The 19,957-nt window shown below is 32.6% G+C and overlaps 1 protein-coding gene and 1 long non-coding RNA gene across 7 annotated transcripts in view; both read right to left on the bottom strand.

The window, feature by feature from the left end:
- Positions 1–6,361, bottom strand: part of LOC126734959 (uncharacterized protein CG43867) — a 180,777-nt gene extending 174,416 nt beyond the window's left edge. For all 6 annotated transcript variants that reach the window (XM_050438818.1, XM_050438820.1, XM_050438821.1 and 3 more), the window contains exon 1: positions 6,143–6,361. The gene's annotated coding sequence lies outside the window, so the exon portion shown is untranslated. The remainder of the gene's footprint in view (positions 1–6,142) is intronic.
- A 3,053-nt stretch (positions 6,362–9,414) lies between these two features.
- On the bottom strand, positions 9,415–10,786 carry LOC126735465 (uncharacterized). The gene is made up of 4 exons (XR_007660418.1): positions 10,714–10,786; positions 10,382–10,661; positions 10,091–10,244; positions 9,415–9,488 (listed from the first exon to the last, which is right to left on the bottom strand). It is a non-coding gene; the product is annotated as an uncharacterized LOC126735465 (long non-coding RNA).
- Positions 10,787–19,957: the final 9,171 nt, after the last annotated feature.

Raw genomic sequence — 19,957 nt, 5'->3', positions numbered from 1 at the left:
CAACTATGATTTTGGTAACATTTATTGATTAGTTTTGATTTATTGATTAGTTTGAAAAATTAGGTCAGGCTATTCTTGTACCAGGTAATACTGCTGTAGAAATTTGCTTAGGTAATTATATCGGTTTTTCTCATTTTCCAGAAAAAATAATTATGGATAACACTATAAAATGAATTGAATCTAAAAATGTAACAGTTGACGAGTTGCTTAAACCGTATACAATTAATATAAACATCACTATTTTAGATTATTAAAACTCTTTAATAAAATAGAAAGATCTTCGTATATACGCGTTTTATCAGATTTACACTATTTGAAATTTTTGTTTAAGCACATTTATGACAGAGATTCTTATTCCCATTTAGTAACTACGCCTTTTTACATAGATCAAGTCTATAACTATACGAAATGCACTAAACATTTATTGAAGACGTTTGAAAGAGAGTATTAATGAGCTTTGACTGCTTTATAAAGAGTTTAGCCGTTGTTTGAAAAATAAGTTAATTACATACTATTTTTCAATCAACGGTTTAACCTACAATTTATACCAAGAAAATACCCAGAGATATGAGGCAGCTAATGCTGATAGCTATTATAGCTATCGATTCTTCAAAACAAAAATAACTTTAAATCTTTATTAATTAAAAACATTTCTTTAACTGAAAATGAAGTACGGAAACTAAACATCTTTTCTTTGCGACAAATGAATTTAACGCCAATATTTTTGGAAAAATAGAAATGCTATATTTTTTTAAATTCAATATTATGATACTTCTATCAAACATACAAGACATTTTTATAACTTTGTTTTTAAGGTTTTGGTAAGCTTCTATTTTCTTCTAGAAACTATGAAAATATTTTATGTTTAAAAAGATCATTCTTATAATCGAAACTTCGAAACCAACAGTTATTTACTGTATCTATATATCACCATTATTCTTTATCAACAATCTCAATTTACACCGGTAAAATATTACTTTCTCAATCTAAATATGTCATCATAAATAAGTAAAGGTACGCTAAAATCAATCATCCATACTAGAAGATAACGTTTAAATCAAACAAAAATTAAATTGAGCATTCAAAAATCAAAGCCGAACTATTGGATCACAAAAAATGTATATTGATGCTCCCTAAACTAGTAGCAGCTGTTCAGTTTCATCATTCTAACATTTCTCTAAATGGTCCTTACATTTTAGAACTACACACTGCATATGAAGTTCACACCGATAACTTAATTTTGAAAAGCTACAAAGACCGAGAGAAATACTTCCAAAATAGCAAATTGCCCTAATTCTAACCACAACCAAACGACAAAGCCATTTCTTTATTAGCCTTAAACTCCTTCGTTGGACCTCAGTACAGCAAGCCATATGCAGCGCAACGTTAGAAACCAAAATAAAAGTATAGACATCGCTCGCAACTAACCTACATAGTATATACTTCACCAATTTTGTACTTTACTACTGTACATATTTACATACTAGTAACATTTAGCTATCTAATCTAGTAGAAGCTAGTTCTTGCAAGAAGAAGAAAATAAGAAGAAAAAGCCAAGGAACGCCAATCCAAAGAAAACCTTAGCGATGCCTTCTCCTTAAATTACCATATAGGGTCCTCACTTCAATGATTTCCATAAGGTCGTCCCTTAGACAGGAACAGTTATAAGTTGCCATATATATAATGATCACTCTGTAATGTTCTTAAATTCACGGTGGCTCATTAAAAATAGTCCAGCAAGGTTTAGTTTGAATGTGATAATTTTTAAAAGGGACTAGGACCGTAAAGTTTTGTTTTTAGGGGAACAAATGAATTAGAGAAAAGAAATTTTGGTAGTATTCACATTATACAAAATTAAAATTTAAAATAAGACATCATCTTTAGTATAGGATACCAATAGAGACAGTTTGTCCAAAGAACATAAAATTTTGAAATTTAACAAAATGCTGATATTAGCACTAATTTAACTATTAAAAAAAATTGTCAGTAATACACTAAGATCTAATGTTATAATATTGTAAAACTAAGAGAATATAGGTATATGAATTGGCAGTGAAAACTAACATTGGTTTTAATAATACAATTATACAGGCAAGATAATATAATACAGGTATATAATATTGTACTGAAAAATATTAGAAGTATACACACTTTTAAAATAATTAAAAAGAAATAAAATTAAATCTTGATATGCAAAGCTTATTAATAGATATAAAATCCAACACTATCAGATTTATGTTTAAAATAAATATATTCAAAGCCTGAACTTTCCAAGCACTATTAGGAAATTGTGAATATTTCTGTATCTTGTTCAAATAAATTAGGTTGTTTAAAGATAATATAGTATTTATGGCTTGGAAAAAAATATTTGACTAGTAGCTGTATTATAGGGAATATTGTGATAAGACCCTGGTAGTGTGACCTGTCTATATAAAGGGGGGGGGGGGGGGGTGGCTTCTTAGTAACATTCTCTGTCATCGTATAAACCGTCTTAAACACAAACAATTTTTTTGCAACTTTTTCAATTTGGGAAAAGTTTTTAGAAGGTTTTTTAATTCCAGAATTTCAGAGTATCTAAACGAAACAGCCTTTCTTTTCATACACTGTATCAGATGTAAATTGGTTTTTAAAGGGTGCTGGAAGTTTATATGCTTTATATACGAATCTGGCATCACTAACAAATGAAGAACTGGAAATCTGTTGTTGATGTTCTCTATTTCAACTTCTATCGAGGAAATCCGAGCCCCATTGTTAGATTTGTCAGATTTTTACTTAAGCAGCAGGTTCTAAAAAGATTGAGCAAGCTAAAGGGATCCGGTATTCGCATCTCGCACGATATAACTCCAGCACCAGCACTGGCGTGCACCAGCAATGCCAGTGACTCTCGAAGCAGGTCGTAGGAGTATTCTTCTCTATCAGACACCGCCATGAAGGTTACACCAATATTAACAAGTCTAGCAAACCCATCAGAACCCGTCAGCCAGAGAAAAACTGAGAAAACCTAAGGCCGCCGAAGGAGGAACAAGTTATACGTCGAATTCGGGCAAAAAGTCAACCAAAATAGACAATAAATAAAACCTCCTGTTTAGGGAACTTTTTTTAGATTAGGCTTTCTTACTACTTCTTAAAATCTTTTAGACTAGTTTTTTTTAATACATAAATTCTGATAGTTTTTACAAAAGCACTTTTTTCCTCCGTTTTACAGCCTTTCTTAATTTGTTTGATATTTTCTTTACTGAGTGCTTTTTTTATATTTGACGTTTTTATATTTTTGACATTTGTCTGTATCAATCTGTCAATACCAGTTAATTTTTTTTCGGCTTGTTCTTTATTTTTGTGTTTTTAGTATTTTCACGTGTTGAAATTTTTTTTTCTATAGACTTTATTAAACAAAAAGATATTTTAAAAGTACGTGTAAATAAGTCTTTGCTAGTAGCACATTTTGACAAGTGCAAAACCTTGGTTCTGCAAAAGGACTTTGATATTATTGCCATAGGCGAGAATTGTCTAAAACCACATATTTCCAATATTATGGTTCATATAGATATAGATATAGATATAGATATAGATTAATACAACGGAACAGAGTTCCCAGAGAGCAAGGGGGCGTGGCTTTTTACTTCAAATCAACCCTAGAGTCTATTAAATTTGATGCTTCGTCTGAGACGGAACAAATTTGGTTAAAGATAAATATTTGTAATATCGACTGCTGCTAAATACAGACCGATATGCTTACTACGTTCACTATCTATAGTTGTGTAGAAGCGAATTGAAAAGAGGAAAGTTAAGTTCTTGAAGACAAAGAATAGCCTAAACCGGTACCAATTTGGTTTCCAGCTTTCGAAGAATACAAATGATGGCATTTTGACATGTCTGAGAAACTTTATCTTCTGCTGGTTGATGGGGAGGTTACCGCGGCGATATTTTGTAACCTAGGCAAATCCTTTGACTGTGTGTTGCATGAATTGCTGCGGAGATAACTTTCAGCCTACGGATTTAGAGGTTCTGTTTTGAAGTATTAGGGGTGAACCTAAAGTCTTACAGCAGGTGTGCCAGAGGGTTCTGTTTTTGATTCTCTCTTATTTCTTATTTACATAAATGTCTTATCTTTGGTAGTCAAGTATGGCCAGCGCACACATTTTTCTGATGACACTACTCTTCTTTAGCATAGTAGGAAATCATCGACCGATTGTAAAAGTGGATGAGGTGTCGTCAGCTTAGGGAATAGATAATGTTGGTGACCCCCTAGGCTGAATCCTGGGTTTAATTATTTACTTAACCTTTATATATGTTGAACCGGTTGGTCAAGCGTATTTGTATGGAGGAGAGCGTCCTATGTGGATAGAATCGTTGGCCTTCAGAGGAGAGCATTCAGAATAATCTGATGGTATAAGAGGATACTTGCAGACAGTCTTTTACTCACCACATAATTTTAACTGTAATTCTAATTCTAAGTATATATACTAAAAATGGGCAGTATCAAATTGATTAAGCTTAAATTAGAATAAAACTAAAAAGATAAGTTATGGTCAACAGACTCTGGATGATATTTCCTTGGTATCACTCTGTATTCCTGATTGACCTGGAAGTCCCAGGTTGAGAAACTCTCGTCTAAGTTATCAATATATTTTAGGACTGCATATTTTGGATACTTCCACTCTTAATGATATATTGTTTGTTTAATTGTCGACACTCTGCTAATATGTTCACAATATTTGCTTTCTTTACAACGCAGATATATAGGAGTGATTGCTAATCTGAACTATTCAGAGTATTGCAGTTAACATTTGAAAAAATTGAGAACCTTGCGTTGCTCTACCTATCTATACCTATGCCTCCTATTTGTTAGGGAAAAACCTAAAAAATGTATGATCTTTGTTCACTCACACCATGACAGGAATAATGGCTCTTTGCTATAACTTAGGCCTTAAAAACCTCGTAATGGCACATCTTACTGTGTAGTATAGTTTTTCAATGTGTTGCCTGTCTCTGTTGCTAAAATTAAGGAGTACCTAATGAAAAATGTCCTTTACTCATTTGAGGCGCGTACCTTCGATCTAACTTGGCTGACCTCCTGTGACCTAATTGTTTTATGCCTTGTGTTAAGTTTTATTTTTTTATTGCATTGTTAATTTTTAGTCATTTTAGACATAAATAATATTTAGTAAATAATGTATTATTTAGATATATACGTTTGCATTTTATGTTTCTTGACATGTGTAAGATTGCTTTGCTTGTTGACACTAACAGATGAATAAACAAATATATTTAAGAAAATTAACAAAAAGATACTAAATATGGTGACATCCACCATTACATGAGGCAGGTAGACTACTGAATTGCTAGAGTCACCCTAACTATATGGGAATGAATTTTTGTAATAGAGTGCCAATAGATATAAGACAATTTTCAGTAAATAATTTTAAATATAAAATTAAAGAAGTTTTATTGAAAAATGCTTTTTATAGTACAAACTATTTTTTAAATTTTAACTTTAATATTATTTAATGTGTTTTTAACCAAGTTACCTGTCCACGTCCAGTGCTTTTTTTAGTTAACTGTATTTCCGTTAGAGTTTTTTAAGTAAGTAAATGTTAGTTAGTATAGTGAACAATATTATTTGTATATTTGTTTATTATTCTTTTATTAGCGTAAAAAACGTCTTGAAAACTGTAATGACATGAATAAAGAATTTGAAATGATAATTCTATGGTGCTGTTTAAGTCTAAATAGATATTTTTGTATTTGGATTTAGATTTAGCTTTTTTAATGTTCTCATGGCGATTCTATTCTTTTATTATTTTTATTTAATCTACAGCTTCCTTATAAATAATTTGTTTTTGATAGAATAAAGCCTTTTTAATCTAATTTGGATTGATGAATTATTTCATAAAATATTTCATAATAACAGGATAAAAAATTATAATAAAAACAAAAGGGTTATATTATAAGTTTTAAATATAAGAACTCAGTATTGAAAATATGGATTCTTATGTATTTTTAATACAATTTCTTGAACATCGTTACTAAATCAATAAAAAAAAATCTGTTCCGTAATATAAAAGTTGGTAAATTTTAAAATATGCATTGGTGATCGTGGGTATCAGTAAAATAATTAAAAAATGTGTTATATTAATTTTACCATTCTCTTTACACAAAATCCCCATTTTTAAGAACACAGCACTTCCTTCTGTCTATATAACCTACTATTTAAAAATCCACATTGAGTTAAGCATCACACAAAGTCCAAACTAGAAAACATAGCAATGTACAAACACCTAACAGGAAAGCGTGAACTTAATCAAGAGCGTTAACCGAAAAACACGGAATGCGCTGGCGAAAGCGAACTGAAAATAGCGAAGGCTTGGAGCTTAGTGCTGAAATGCTGCCCGAAAGCTGACGGAACGCCGTATATAAAATGACATGCGCGCTTTGGAAAATCTAATCTATAACATCATATTATGTGCACTTATCATCCTGTAAACAGGTAGGGCCGCAGCGAAATTTTAGCCAATCTGGTTCATAAACGATAATGACCTTCGTGAAATGTGGATGTTGGCATTATTTGTTGCACCTACTCTTTAGTGCTTATTAAAATAATAAATATACTACATAATAAGAAGAACCACTTCTAAACAGGCTTTTTTCAAGTGAACACTTTAACGTTTTTGGTAAAAAAGTTACTTAAAGAAACAACACTGAATACAATGTTTTACGTATATTAATTAGAAACACATATAAACGCAAATAATATAAGGATTCTAAGCTAAGTTTCACTTAACTTAAAACAAAAGACTATTAGGAACCGTAGCTCCCAATAAAGCTCGTGAGTTGGTTCTCAATAATACTTAAGAAAGGCCCACATTAATACTTAAAATAGTTTGAATATAACTTTTCTTTAAATAGAGCATATATCTATAAAAGGTAATATTAAGAAACTGCATAATAACTGCTGAAAGAATAATAGCTAAACAAAACACTTACTTAATAAGAGTCTTTCGCCTAATCGCAGTACGTCAAACAAAGTAATCGATTTTCTAACTTTTGGTTAGACCTATACATTCCTCATATACATATCGCATGCACCTATTTCACAGACGCATATAAAGGCTGGGGACTTTATGTGGAATAAATTCGATAAAAAATAAATGGGGGCGTGTTCCAAAAAAATGCTGGGGCACGTAAATTGATCTTTTCAGCATCTTTTATAATAAAAGCTTTTTTGCAGGGTGTGTTATATAGCAGTAGCCAATACCAACTCTCTTATTTCAAATTAAATAATTCATATATTAGTCAATTATTAGATTCTAGATTAAATTTTAAGTTGCATCACATGCACAACATACTTTGATTCAACTGAACGAAAATAAATAGTTTTTTCTTAATGAATAGTAAAAACTCCAAGAGCGTGTTTGAACCTTTAATGTGTTAGGTAAGATAGGTTAGATAGGTAATCAAATTAGTAAGTGATAAAAGATGGCATTTGTATGGACACTAAAGCGCACTACCTTGCATAAAATAATATAAATGCCATCATGTGATTAGTTTTTTATTGATTTGATGCCAAATTAAGTACCCGCCCTCTCTAATAGTAGCAATGGCAGTACCATGTCTAACCAGTATTCTAAACTGATTCTTATTAGTTTTTGTGTAACCTTTAGAGGTTTATCTTTTGCACCTTTCTTGATTGCCTTTATTAGTATGATTTGATAGTTAGGTATCACTTTTACACACGTGTTAACATAAGATCTTAAGTACTGTCAGTTTGGCCACATAAAGAATAAGACAGTTCTTCAAAAATATCTTAATATCTACAGTTATGGACAAAATAGTAGCAGCATGTGCAATACGAAAAGAAAAATGTATTTTTCTTTTCGTTGAACAATCAAAAAGAAATTTATGTATTTCTATACTAAAAAATACAAATCTCTTATTGTATGGTCATAATATAAGCACTGTTGAAGAAAAAAAAATTAATTAAAAAAAAAATATTTTAGAAAAATCAAAAAAAGTGCATTTACAATTTATATAACACTTTAATAATTTATGGTAAAGCCTTTGTTTGCAATTACTTCTCCACATCGTCGTGGCATAGAGTTTACAAGATCTTGACATCTCGATAACGGGATGCTTTGCCAGGAATCGCTAATACTGTTTTTCCAGTCTATTTGTAGTTTTGCGTTTACGACCACGGGTTTGGGCTGCCATCTTAAATCATTTGATACCATTTTAGCTGAACATTCCATTATTTCTTGTATTTGAAAATATGATTTTCCCTGAGCGCGTAGTTTTCCTATTATTTCGCGCTTTTCTTGAGAACAATGCTTATTTCTACCCATCTTTCTAAAAAAAGGTTATTTTCAAATATGATCTTTATACCAGAATATAAAGTATATCAAACTTACCAATAGATTAGAAAAACTCATCAAATTCTTAAAGCATCCAATAAAAAATAAATACTGCTATTATTTTGATCACCTAGAATTCAGGTCTTACTACAACTGGATAAAATATGTTTGTTATCGGATTTTAAATACAGGTACTTCTCTAGGACTTTGTTGGTTGATATTTTTAGAGCAAATATTTTTTTTGGCTTTAGAATTTGTGCATAACAAGAAGTTTGGAATGCGAATATTTAATTTTATCCAACTATTGCGATTATTTTGACCACAACTGTTATTTAAATAGGTCTGATCCCCGAGGCCAGTGCCGGTTTAAGGTAGTTTGCCGCCCGGTGCTACAAAAATACTCCAAATTCTCTCTTTGTACAGTTTTACTAACATCGTTAATCCTTTGCAAAATACCCAACCAAAACGATAAGATTATCCCATTTTCCAAGAAATTAAGTTTTTCGCATAACGAACTTGCTTTGACTCTTACAATATTTTTCTCATTAACATCTGTTGCTATATTATTTAAACTAATATATATAAATAAAGTCTTTATTGAATTGTAACTACTTTGTAGCGCCTTTATGGCATCAAAGCGAGAAGACCAACGAGTTGTATTGACCCTTTTTGGCATGAGCGATTTCTCAGAGCCTGATAAATCTCTTATTGTACTAAACAACAAGTTCCATCTATGTGTAGAAGCCGAAAAAAATGTATAAAAAGCTTGAACTAGCATAAAAAAAGATGTTGCTTCAAAGCAGCAATCCGCAGCATTTTGAACAACTAAATTGAGAGAATGTCCGGCACACGGAACATAGATTGCTAACTCATTATGTGCCTTAATACGCGCTTGCAATCCAGAAAATCGACCACTCATATTGCTTGCGTTGTCATATGACTGACCCCTGCAATTTTTAATGTCCAAATTAAATGTCTTTAGCATATCCATGAGGCACTGCTCAAGCTCTTGTGCCCCATGCCCAACGTTATCATAGAATCCTATAAACCTTTCAAATGGAAGCCCTTTACTATTGCAATACCTTAAAATTATTGTTAGCTGATCCTGATGTGATATATCGGGTGTTGAGTCCACACTGACTGAAAAATATTTATTCGCCTTAATTTGTTTAGCAATTTCCTCAATAACCCGATTCGCCATGATAGTGAGGACTTCATTACAGATATCCTTGGATAGGTATGACGTTTTACCCTTGCCCAAATTTGCCATTCGATTTATATGGTCTTTTAAAAACGGATCATATTCTGCTAATAGTTCCAATAAACCCAAATAATTCCCATTGCGCTTTTCACCAAAACGTTCATCAGTTCCTCTAAATGCCAATTCTCTAGAGGCCAAAAACTTAATCACGCTTATAATTCTTCTTAATACTTCAACTTCTTAATCCTTTTTGCAACTTATTTGTTTTTCCAACTTATCGTTCATTTTTCCTCGCTTTAATTGGCGGCCTGTGTAAACATTTAAACTATCTAGATGACCAATGGAACGCTCATGTTCGTCGAATCTCTCAATGCATTTATTCCACGAGGAAAATCCGGTTTTAGATTGGTTTTGTTTGTTACTAAATAAACAACAATATAAACAAAACACATTTCCAGTACTTTCTGCATAAATTGCCCAATCTCTTCGAACTACTTCACCGTTAACTAGCTTCTTATAAAAAATTTGCTTGGTAGCATACCTATTTTGGTCCCCATGTTTTCTTTTAGACATTGAAAAGTCAATTTTATCAAGAATTTGTTCGGTCCAGTTATCCAAAAGAATTTGCACAAAATTTTGACCATCCTTCCAAAGTGCCGAATCCTTAAATTCGGTCCAATCGTCTGTTTTTGCATCTACAAATAAATACATTTGAATGCATTTCTATACCATTCAAATACAATTAAAATATTTACAAAGGATTTTGTCTTTAAGGTTTTTTTTAAACTGAAATTATGCGTAAAAGCAATATGCAATCACCAAAAATACTTACCTATAATACTATCACCAACTGTATTATTTTGCAAAAGACTTTCCTGTGGCTCCATCTCAAGACCGGTCTCTTGGGTATTCATCTCATTTGCAAGGCTAGTGCTCGTACTTGGTCCAGGTTGAGGTTCGCATATACTTCTGCTCTCGTCTACGTCTGTGTTACCCCGTGTAAAAAAACTTGTGAGTTTAAGAGTGTTTTCTAAAGCTTTCTTTTCCTTTTGCTGTTTTTCCAGTTTTCTTTTGCGCCAATACGAGCCAGATAACTTTCGTCCGTCCATTTCCTAGTTTTTTTTTTGATATTAAGAAAAAAAAACAACTAAAATCATAACTTACCGTATTTAATTGCCGTTTAATCTTTTAAAAATCCTTATCCAAATAATATCACCGATTAAACTAAACACCAAACTTACTGTAACTTTCTAACATCACCAATTTATACCGCCAATTCTTTTTATACTGCACCGCCAAATAATTGTTGTTTTGAAATAATTGGCGGCTAAATTTTATCGCTTGTCATAGGCAGTAATGCGGAGCTGTACAAGTAGGAAACTAGGGCTGGGCATTGGCGATTTTAATTACCGTTGGTGGCGGTGCTTTAACTCGTAATTTCGCATTCATATTCCACTTTACGATTTTAATAATAGATGTCTGTTAACAAATAAGACAATTGAGTTAATAAAATACCTACCTTTTATTTTTTAAATTTTTTATAGGTCTGGGTTCTGCGAAGTATAGTAATCTCTGAAATAAGTTGTCGCTTTTTGCGTTTTTAAAATTTAATTATTTAATAATAAAAGGCGGAGGTAGCTAATTTTGTGGTAAACTTAAGATTTACTGCCCGGTGCTAAAGCACCCAAAAGACCCCTGGCAAAGAAAATAATAGTAAGCTATCGTTAGTATAATTATCTTTGCCCCTGGTTAAACCGGCACTGCCCGAGGCTGCACAAATAAGAGTTTCCTTCCTGCTTTTTGCACAACTTTACTTCTCTTCTACTTATTTCTGATGGTGCAAGGCCTATATAAGGAATTATATTGGAATATATGCCAGTACCTCTAAACTCCACCATAACATTGAATTGTGAAGCCGGTTTTGACAAATTGTAAAATTTAATATTTCTTAATCACAAATACATCTGAATAGGTCCAAAAACAGACTTTGTTTGTAGATAGTAAGTCGTTTTGCTTTGGAGACGATACATTAAGAATAGCATTAAATTGTGATTTAAAAAGAGTAAGGATCCTATTTTAGTAAAGGGATTGGAGAATGATTCTAAAATTTTCTGGAATTAGCTGTTTAAAAAATTAATTTATAAGTTAGGTCGCCTTGGAGCCACTCATAATAGGTTGAAGTCTGATAATTTTAAAAAATATCATATAAAAATGGGCCAATGTCATTTTCAGGAAGAAAGGATACTTAACATTAACCTTAATTTATTCTTTATAATAAGGTGGACTTACATGCACTGGAACTTTGGAAGGTGTTTTGCAGATGTGTGATAAAAGAAATAAGAACATTTTACTCGCTAAATTAATAAACTTCTTAAATTCTATATAACCTAATATCCCTAAAAAAATGAGATAAGAAGTAGCGATTTCAGATTGTCAAAAACAGGCAAAAATAATTTTTTTATTTATTTTAAAGAGAAGGGACTATATTCTAAAGCTATTGGTATGCTTGGATTCAGAGGACTTTGTTACAAATAATAGAGACTCCCCTAATTCAGATTTTGCGAAAGTTAAGAAAATATTGGACAAGTGTAGCTTAACTCTTTAGTTCCTTAACACTAAAAACGAGAAGCTGTCTCCTATGAAACCTAGAACTTTTTGGTAAAATAGCCTACTGTGAGAGGTGACTAACTTTAAAAGTATTAATTTAACTAAGAATTTTGTATATCTAACAGTCTAAAGAATCTTTACAACCCTCAAGGATCAAAGCTCATTTCTTAGGGTGTAAAAAATAATTTCCCATCATCCTTTCTAAAGAATATTTATAGTTAGCAAAAGCTCTTCTATAAAAACCTTTCTTAGTCGAATATTGATACTTTTTGGTGTTGCTCGGATTTCAAACTTAACACCAAAATTTTCAAACAAATCTTCCGTTTGGCTTTTGGTTCTTGACTTTCCCCTCTCCTAAACGAGATTTTCATGAGTCACCTAAAAAGAAAAATTTAAGGGTAGATTTGGAGATTGTCTCATAGTATATACCACATACGTGGATTATGTGGTATATACTACTGTGTTGTTTTTTGTTATAAGGTATTAAGCACTTACGTGGATGTATGGGACATTTTTCCGTCAATCCAGACTAGAGTCCATCTAGAGTCTGTCTAGAATCTAGAATCACTTCACTTGGTAAATAGATTATATTATAATGTTTTTAAAAAAATATAAAACAAATTAACCTAGCTTATAATGAAGACACCCTTTGGTCCATGTAATTTTTTGGTTCAATCTCCTTAAATTTAGCAAGATTTTTTAATGTTAAAATTGCTTTTAAGACTATAAGGTCAATAATTTTAAAAACCTGTTAGCGAGTGCAGTGGATAAAACAAACGTGCTTTCTAGAACAGAGGTTTACTTCTTAAAGTGTGGAAAGTGTAACGCGATATTTATGGCCAATAAACATTTGGTGAAAAAAGATTTTAAACTTAAAGAATGGTGAAAAATATATATTAAATTATTAAAAATGAAACATGTCAATATAATCGTAAAATTAAATTAAAACAATAACTAGAGATTTTTCGACCTTAAGTCTTAAGTCTTAAGGAATTGTAAAGGCAGAATGGAGAGGTATTTCTGACAAATATCCAAAGCTATAAATGTACGGGATAAGTAATAATATAATGTTTTAGTCTGCTGAAGAAAGTCGGAGAACGTCAATAAAAGAGAAAAGACATATTTGACGGTCCTTCTTTGAAAGCGTCTTTCAGAAGTTCTTAAGAGGTGTTCATCGCGGTGCGGTGTGGGCGGAGTAAGTCAAAACTTGGCAAAATTGAAATAAAAATGTTAAACGCTGATGCAGACAGTGCCCCAGGCAAAAATTTTCTTTAGCTTAAAAACCTAAAGAAAACTCAAGTAGTATCTCGTTGGTATACCTTTTAAACAAATTGACGTCGACGTAGCAAAATCTTTTCCTACCAGTAGCCCTGGAAATAAATATATTTCTATTAACAACCCGAGTGGAACAATAAAAGCAAATATGTAGGAAGAATCGAAAGAGTGCTTTCCTGGTGACTGAATATGCCGAGTTAATGTTCTTACGTAGATTGGATAAACATATTAGAGTACTAATATACTATATATACATACAGGGTGTTTCAGAACTATGGGATCAAACTTCTGGGGGTTGTTCAGTGCAACAGAAGTTTCGAGTTGAGTATAGGAACCCATGTCCAAAAATGCGTCACTACGCCACTACGGTCCTAAGACGCGTTAAAATTTATAAAAAACATTAATTACCTAAATAGGATCTGCTGCATTTATTTTTACCTTTTGTACATGATACCGATGTCAATTCTGAATGTCAATTTTATAGCTTAAAATTTTTAAACGATTATTGCTAATGGAAAACTTTACCAATCAAGAATTGGCGGATATGCATTTGGCATACGGAGCAACAAACTGCAATGCACGAGCAGCATCGCGGTTGTATCATAAACGTTATCCCGAACGCCAGCATCTCATAAACTTTTTGTATCCAGACAAAAAGTTTATTGCGGTTCATCGGCGGCTCGCTGAGACAGGCATGTGTCTGGTATTGCTCGAACCGTAAGAACGGTCGAATTTGAAGAAGAGGTGCTTCAGCGAGTTGCCGATGAACCATCAAATAGCACACGTGACGTCGCTAAGAATATGAATACGAGTAACGCTTCTGTCTGGCGGGTACTACACGAGCAACAACTCCATCCTTACCACTTCCAGAAAGTTCAAGGTATGAATGCAGCCGATTATCATCCTAGAGTTCAATTTTGTCGATGGCTCATTGCACAACCAAATTTTTTACGATATGTTTTGTAGACCGATGAAGCCTCTTTTACAAGAGACTGTATTTTTAATAGTAGGAATAGCCATGTTTGGGACGAAGAAATTTTTCCAAGAAAACATCAGAATCGTTGGTCTGTCAACGTATGGGCAGGCATTGTTGATGATTATTTAATTGGGCCATATTTTCTACCGGGACGGTTAACAGGACCTATTTATCTGCGTTTCTTGGAGGAAGTTCTCCCAGAACTCCTTGAAAATGTTCGACTAAACGTTAGACAGCAAATGTGGTTTCAGCATGATGGAGCGCCGGCTCACTTTGCTGTACAAGTACGCGAGTATTTGGCTCAGCGGTTTGGGCACCGTTGGATTGCCAGAGTTGAAGGAGTTTCTTGGCCTCCTAGGTCACCCGATTTAACGTCGCTCGATTTTTTCTTGTGGGGACATGTAAAGCCTTTAGTCTACGAAACTCCAGTAGAATCAGAGCTAGACTTAATTGGACGAATAACAGCAGCATTTGAAATCATTCAAAACTTTTTTTCAAATTTTTAGTGTAGTCCGCCGAAATCATGTGCGGCATTTAAATCGGTATATTGAGGTTAGAGGAAGACATTTTTAATAATTGTTGTGATGGTATCATATACAAAAGGTAAACATAAATGCATCAGATCCTATTTAGGTAATTAACATTCTTGACATTCATTCTTGATATATTCTTGATATATTTTTGTATATCGTATGATTGGTAGATACTTCTGGAGCCATCTTTATTATGTAATGATGTTATTTGTTACGTTAATATTTAGTTTAAAGGAGTTCTTTGTTTAAGTACAGTTATTTTATTTATTTTTTTTAAATTTTTATGGCGTGAAAATGAAAGTAGCGCATATTAATTTACGCTCAATAAACACAGCTTTCAATGACTTTCAGACTTTGATTGTAAATTCAAATAACTTTGATGTTATTTTAGTCACAGAAACTTGGCTTTCTAATGGTCAGGATGTATCTGTTTTCAAAATGCCGGGCTATAATTTTTATATGAAAAACAGAGATGGTAGAGGAGGCGGTGTGGGTGCCTATGTTAAAGATCACTTAGATGTAGACTTAATTATATTTGATTTCCCAATAACTAAAGAACTTGAATATATCTTTTTAAAAATAAAGCTAAAATCTTCTTCTATTGCCATTGGTAATTTTTATCGCCCCCCAAATATAAACATAGGTCCTCTTTTGAAAGATTTTGATAACATTTTATCTGAAGTTGTTCCAAATTTTGATGTGGTATTATGTTTAGGAGACTTTAATATTAATTTTTTTGATTTTAATAATGTTGTCCTTAACTGTTTTGACTCATATAATCTTGTTCAGATACTTAACGAACCAACTCGGATAACTCAAAATTCAAGCAAGCTTATAGATCCAATTTTTATCAGTGATACCACATTAGTTGCATCCTCTGGTACACTCTCTGCCGATACAATCTCTGATCACAGACTTGTTTTTGTTGACTTAAAACTAAAATCTAATAAACCTTTATCAAAACTTGTTACGTATCGTTGTTTTAAAGGTTTTGTTTTAAATGATTTTTTGTCCGATCTCTACAATTTGCCTTGGATGGACATTGTTTATGAGAACGATATAGACAAAAAATTACTTCTTTTTACTAATTTTTTAAACAGACTTTTTGATATTCATGCTCCCTTTAAAGAATCTAGAGTGACAAAACCTCATGCTCCGTGGCTAACAGAAAATTTGAAGGCTGTCATGAAGGAGCGAGATAAAGCCTTACAAAAATTTAAGCGTACTAAAGAACCTCAAGATTGGGACCGGTACAAAGAACTACGTAATTTTACAGTTTCTGTACTGAGATCCGAAAAAAAGGCCTATCTCAATTTTATTTCTAGACAAAAAAACATAAAAAAAACATGGTCAGCACTAAGATCGTTAAATGTCCTAAGCTCAAGTGATAGCAAGTTATCACCTAATTTAACAGATCCAAACTTAATAAACCAGCATTTTTCTCAATTTTTTAATAACAGATCTAACGACTGTGATGAAACTATAGAATTTTACGAAAACAACAAATTCAGCGCATCGAAAAAATTTAAGCTTTCCATGTGTTCTATAGAAGATGTTCATAAAATTATTCAAAACATGAAAACTACTGCTTGCGGCACAGATAAAATCACATCATCTATGTTAAAATATTGCAGTCCATTTATTGATCCGTACACAACTAATATTATTAACAGTTGCATAGAACAAAATTATTTTCCTCAAAGTTGGAAAACTGCAATAGGAATACCTTTACCAAAATCAAAAAAGCCAGAGACCTTCAATGACTTACGCATTATAGCAATTTTACCTGCCATTTCGAAAATAATGGAGAAAATTTTATACAGCCAGATGTACTCATATTTAAATGATAATGGTATGATCTCAGAATTGCAAAACGGGTTTCGTAAGGGGTATTCCACATCCTCCGCCTTGGCTGTGGTAACTGATGATATAATTGAGGCACTGGATCATGGACTTGAAAGTATTCTTATACTATTAGATTACTCCAAGGCATTTGACACTATAAATCATCGACTCTTGTTGGCAAAGCTAAGATATTACGGTTTCGACGTCGACTCACTGTCACTCATCGCATCATACTTCTCTAACAGATCACAAAAAGTGTTTGTTAATGGTGTGTACTCGGAGTCTAGTGTCATACTATCAGGAGTACCTCAGGGCTCTATCCTTGGCCCCCTTTTCTTTATTATTTACACTTCTGAACTTATAAGCTCTCTTCATGTCGGAAAGATACAAGCTTTTGCTGACGATACCCAGTTGTACTCACTTCTCTTCAAAAGACTTTGTTACTTGTAACGAAACTATCAATCATGAACTAAACAACCTAAAAGATCTCTCTAAAAAACATGGCCTTCAACTAAATCCATCTAAATCAAAACTTATGCTGTTTGGCAAAAGAAATCAAAACGAATATTTAAAAAATAATATTAAAATCAAAATAGATGACCAAATATTACCATTTTGTAATTCTGCTCGTAATCTAGGTGTTATACTTGATTGTCAGCTTAATTTCTCCGATCATATTAAGTTACTTCTACAAAGGTCATTTACATCGCTTAAGCAACTATATTCCAATAGAAACCTTTTAGGTACCAAGTTAATGGCAATGTTATGTGAAACTCTTGTACTTTCTCACTTTAACTATGCTGATTTTATTTATGGCCCTTGTCTTCGTCAAGCGGAACAATATCGTATTCAAAAGGTGCAGAATACATGTATTCGTCTAATTTTTAATTTAAGAAAGTCAGATCACGTATCACATAAAATTAATGAGTTGAACTGGTTAAATATGTCAAATCGTAGAACTCAACATTTAGGTCTTTTTATGCATGGTTTAATTACTAATTCAAAATTCATATCTAAATCTCTAAAAAATAAATTTAAAACCAATTTGAGCGTCCATGATATAAATACCAGAAATAAATTTAAATATATTATTCCTCGACATAATACAAGAACATACAAGAAGTCTTTTACTTATAATGCGATTAAAACATGTAATTCCTTGCCAAACAATGATTTACTACTTTATAATTTTACTAAGTTTAAGTCAGGATTTAGGTTGTATTTGTTTAGAGAACAGTTGAGCTCCTATTCTTTAACTCACTAGTATGGTGTGCTCCAGAGGTAACATGATGGTTCTTTACGATTGCATACAGAGGTATTTGTTTGTGTACAGTCTTGTTTTGGTGCAGGTTGTGAGTTTTATATCTCCTCCGTGTTGGGTATAAGTATTTTTTTGGTGTGAACAATTGTTTCTTTATAATATTTCATTTATTTATTATTTATTAGGGTTAAGTTTGAGTAGCCTTAGGCTAGACTTCGCCTTTTTTTTCCATTTGTAATATTTGTCAATCTATTGTTTTTTTTTTGAATAAAAGACGATTATTATTATTATTATTATTATTTTTTTTTTTTTTTCTAAATTTAAACGCATCTTAGGGCCGTAGTGGCGTAGTGACACATTTCCGGACATGGGTTCCTATACTTAAATGGATTCTACTGTTGCACTGAACAACCCCTAGAAGTTTGATTCCATAGTTCTGAAACACCCTATATAAACTTATAATACCTTTTGGAAAAGCCTGGCAAGAGTTGTCTTTAGAAATAAGCTTTGTTTGCCTTTGGATATTGTTACCGGGAGACACATGGTAATACGAACAGACCGGAATAAGAGCTTATCATGAAACATACTTGAGCAAGAGTGAGATAAGCTTCACCTGGAAACTAACGAAACGAAATCACATTATGACATGAAGGCTAAATTCCGGGTTTAATTCTGGGGATATTTTTCTCCAACAAAGTCTAATTATATCACGGCGGATGCAGTCGGATCCGGTAACATCCGACAATGAAGAAGAAAATTGTACACATTATGCGGCTGGAACTATGAGTGAGTCCCACTTAAGTGATGACTGACGATCACACTTGAGCAGTATTATAAGAGTGTAAAAACATTCAATATGTTCATATTTTTGGCACGGTGTTGCTATAATTTATATTTACTTACTTCTGCCAATACGCCTTGTACTTCCGAAGATATGCCATCAGGATAGAGCGCTTCTCTGTTTTTTAAGGGAGGTGCAGCAGGTGCATCGTCGCAAAACGATGTGAAGGGCCTAAGTGGTCGCGTGGAATGGTGAGAGAACAGTGCAGAACGACAGCAGACATGGCTTGTGGTCCCATTGGTGAGGAATATGCCCCTAGCTTCTGTGGTACAAGTTTGTAATCTATTCATTGTGATCGTTATCCACATCCTGACACAGTTTTTCCAGCACTTGCCTTTGCTTCGGTTGATCGCTGTCTCTTCGGTCTTTTGTCCATATTGACCCATTTTAGTTTCTTTATTAAGGCGGTTATGTGACTCCTCGTCTCGCGCATGCATTTTGGATTTTATCAGAGCTAAATACGTTTGGGCCATAAAGTTAAGAAGAGATCAAATTTAAGATTCATATAAAGCTTTACAAGATTTATGATTAAGATACGGCATCTTAAAATAACATAATTAAAGTTCATTAAATGCCTGCTTAATTGATATGTTTCTTAAAGTTCCAGGCGTTTATTGTCGATAAAAATGTTAATTACAGGTAGGTATCTGTAACCATTTTTTTACTAGCAGATCTGACTAACAGTATATTTTTTTATTTAATTGGATTCATATTTATTTTTTTTAAAGTTTATTTATTTATCGTTTATGATTTTGCACCTTAGAACATTGAATCCCTAGAACAAGCCTATCTGGAAAGTATAAGCTCGGTGTTTGAGTTCACCATCTTTTAGACAATGATGTCAAGTTGATTTTCCAATTTTTCATACAATATATATTTTTCTGAATGCACTGAATATATGTTTTAATGTGTTGTATCTTGTAACAGCTAAAAAATATAATCTTTAAAATTTTCTTATTAAGTAATAATATATACTTTGAGGCTAATCAACTTATAGTCGGATCACCGAACAGATGGAGTAAATGATGTGCGCGAAATATAGGCCCGCCCATCGATGCAACCTTGGCAGA

This window comes from Anthonomus grandis, chromosome 4 (assembly GCF_022605725.1).
Source record: "Anthonomus grandis grandis chromosome 4, icAntGran1.3, whole genome shotgun sequence".
Lineage (NCBI taxonomy): Eukaryota > Metazoa > Arthropoda > Insecta > Coleoptera > Curculionidae > Anthonomus > Anthonomus grandis.
Note: the sequence above shows the minus strand (reverse complement) of the source record. Positions and strands in the feature narration are given on the sequence as shown.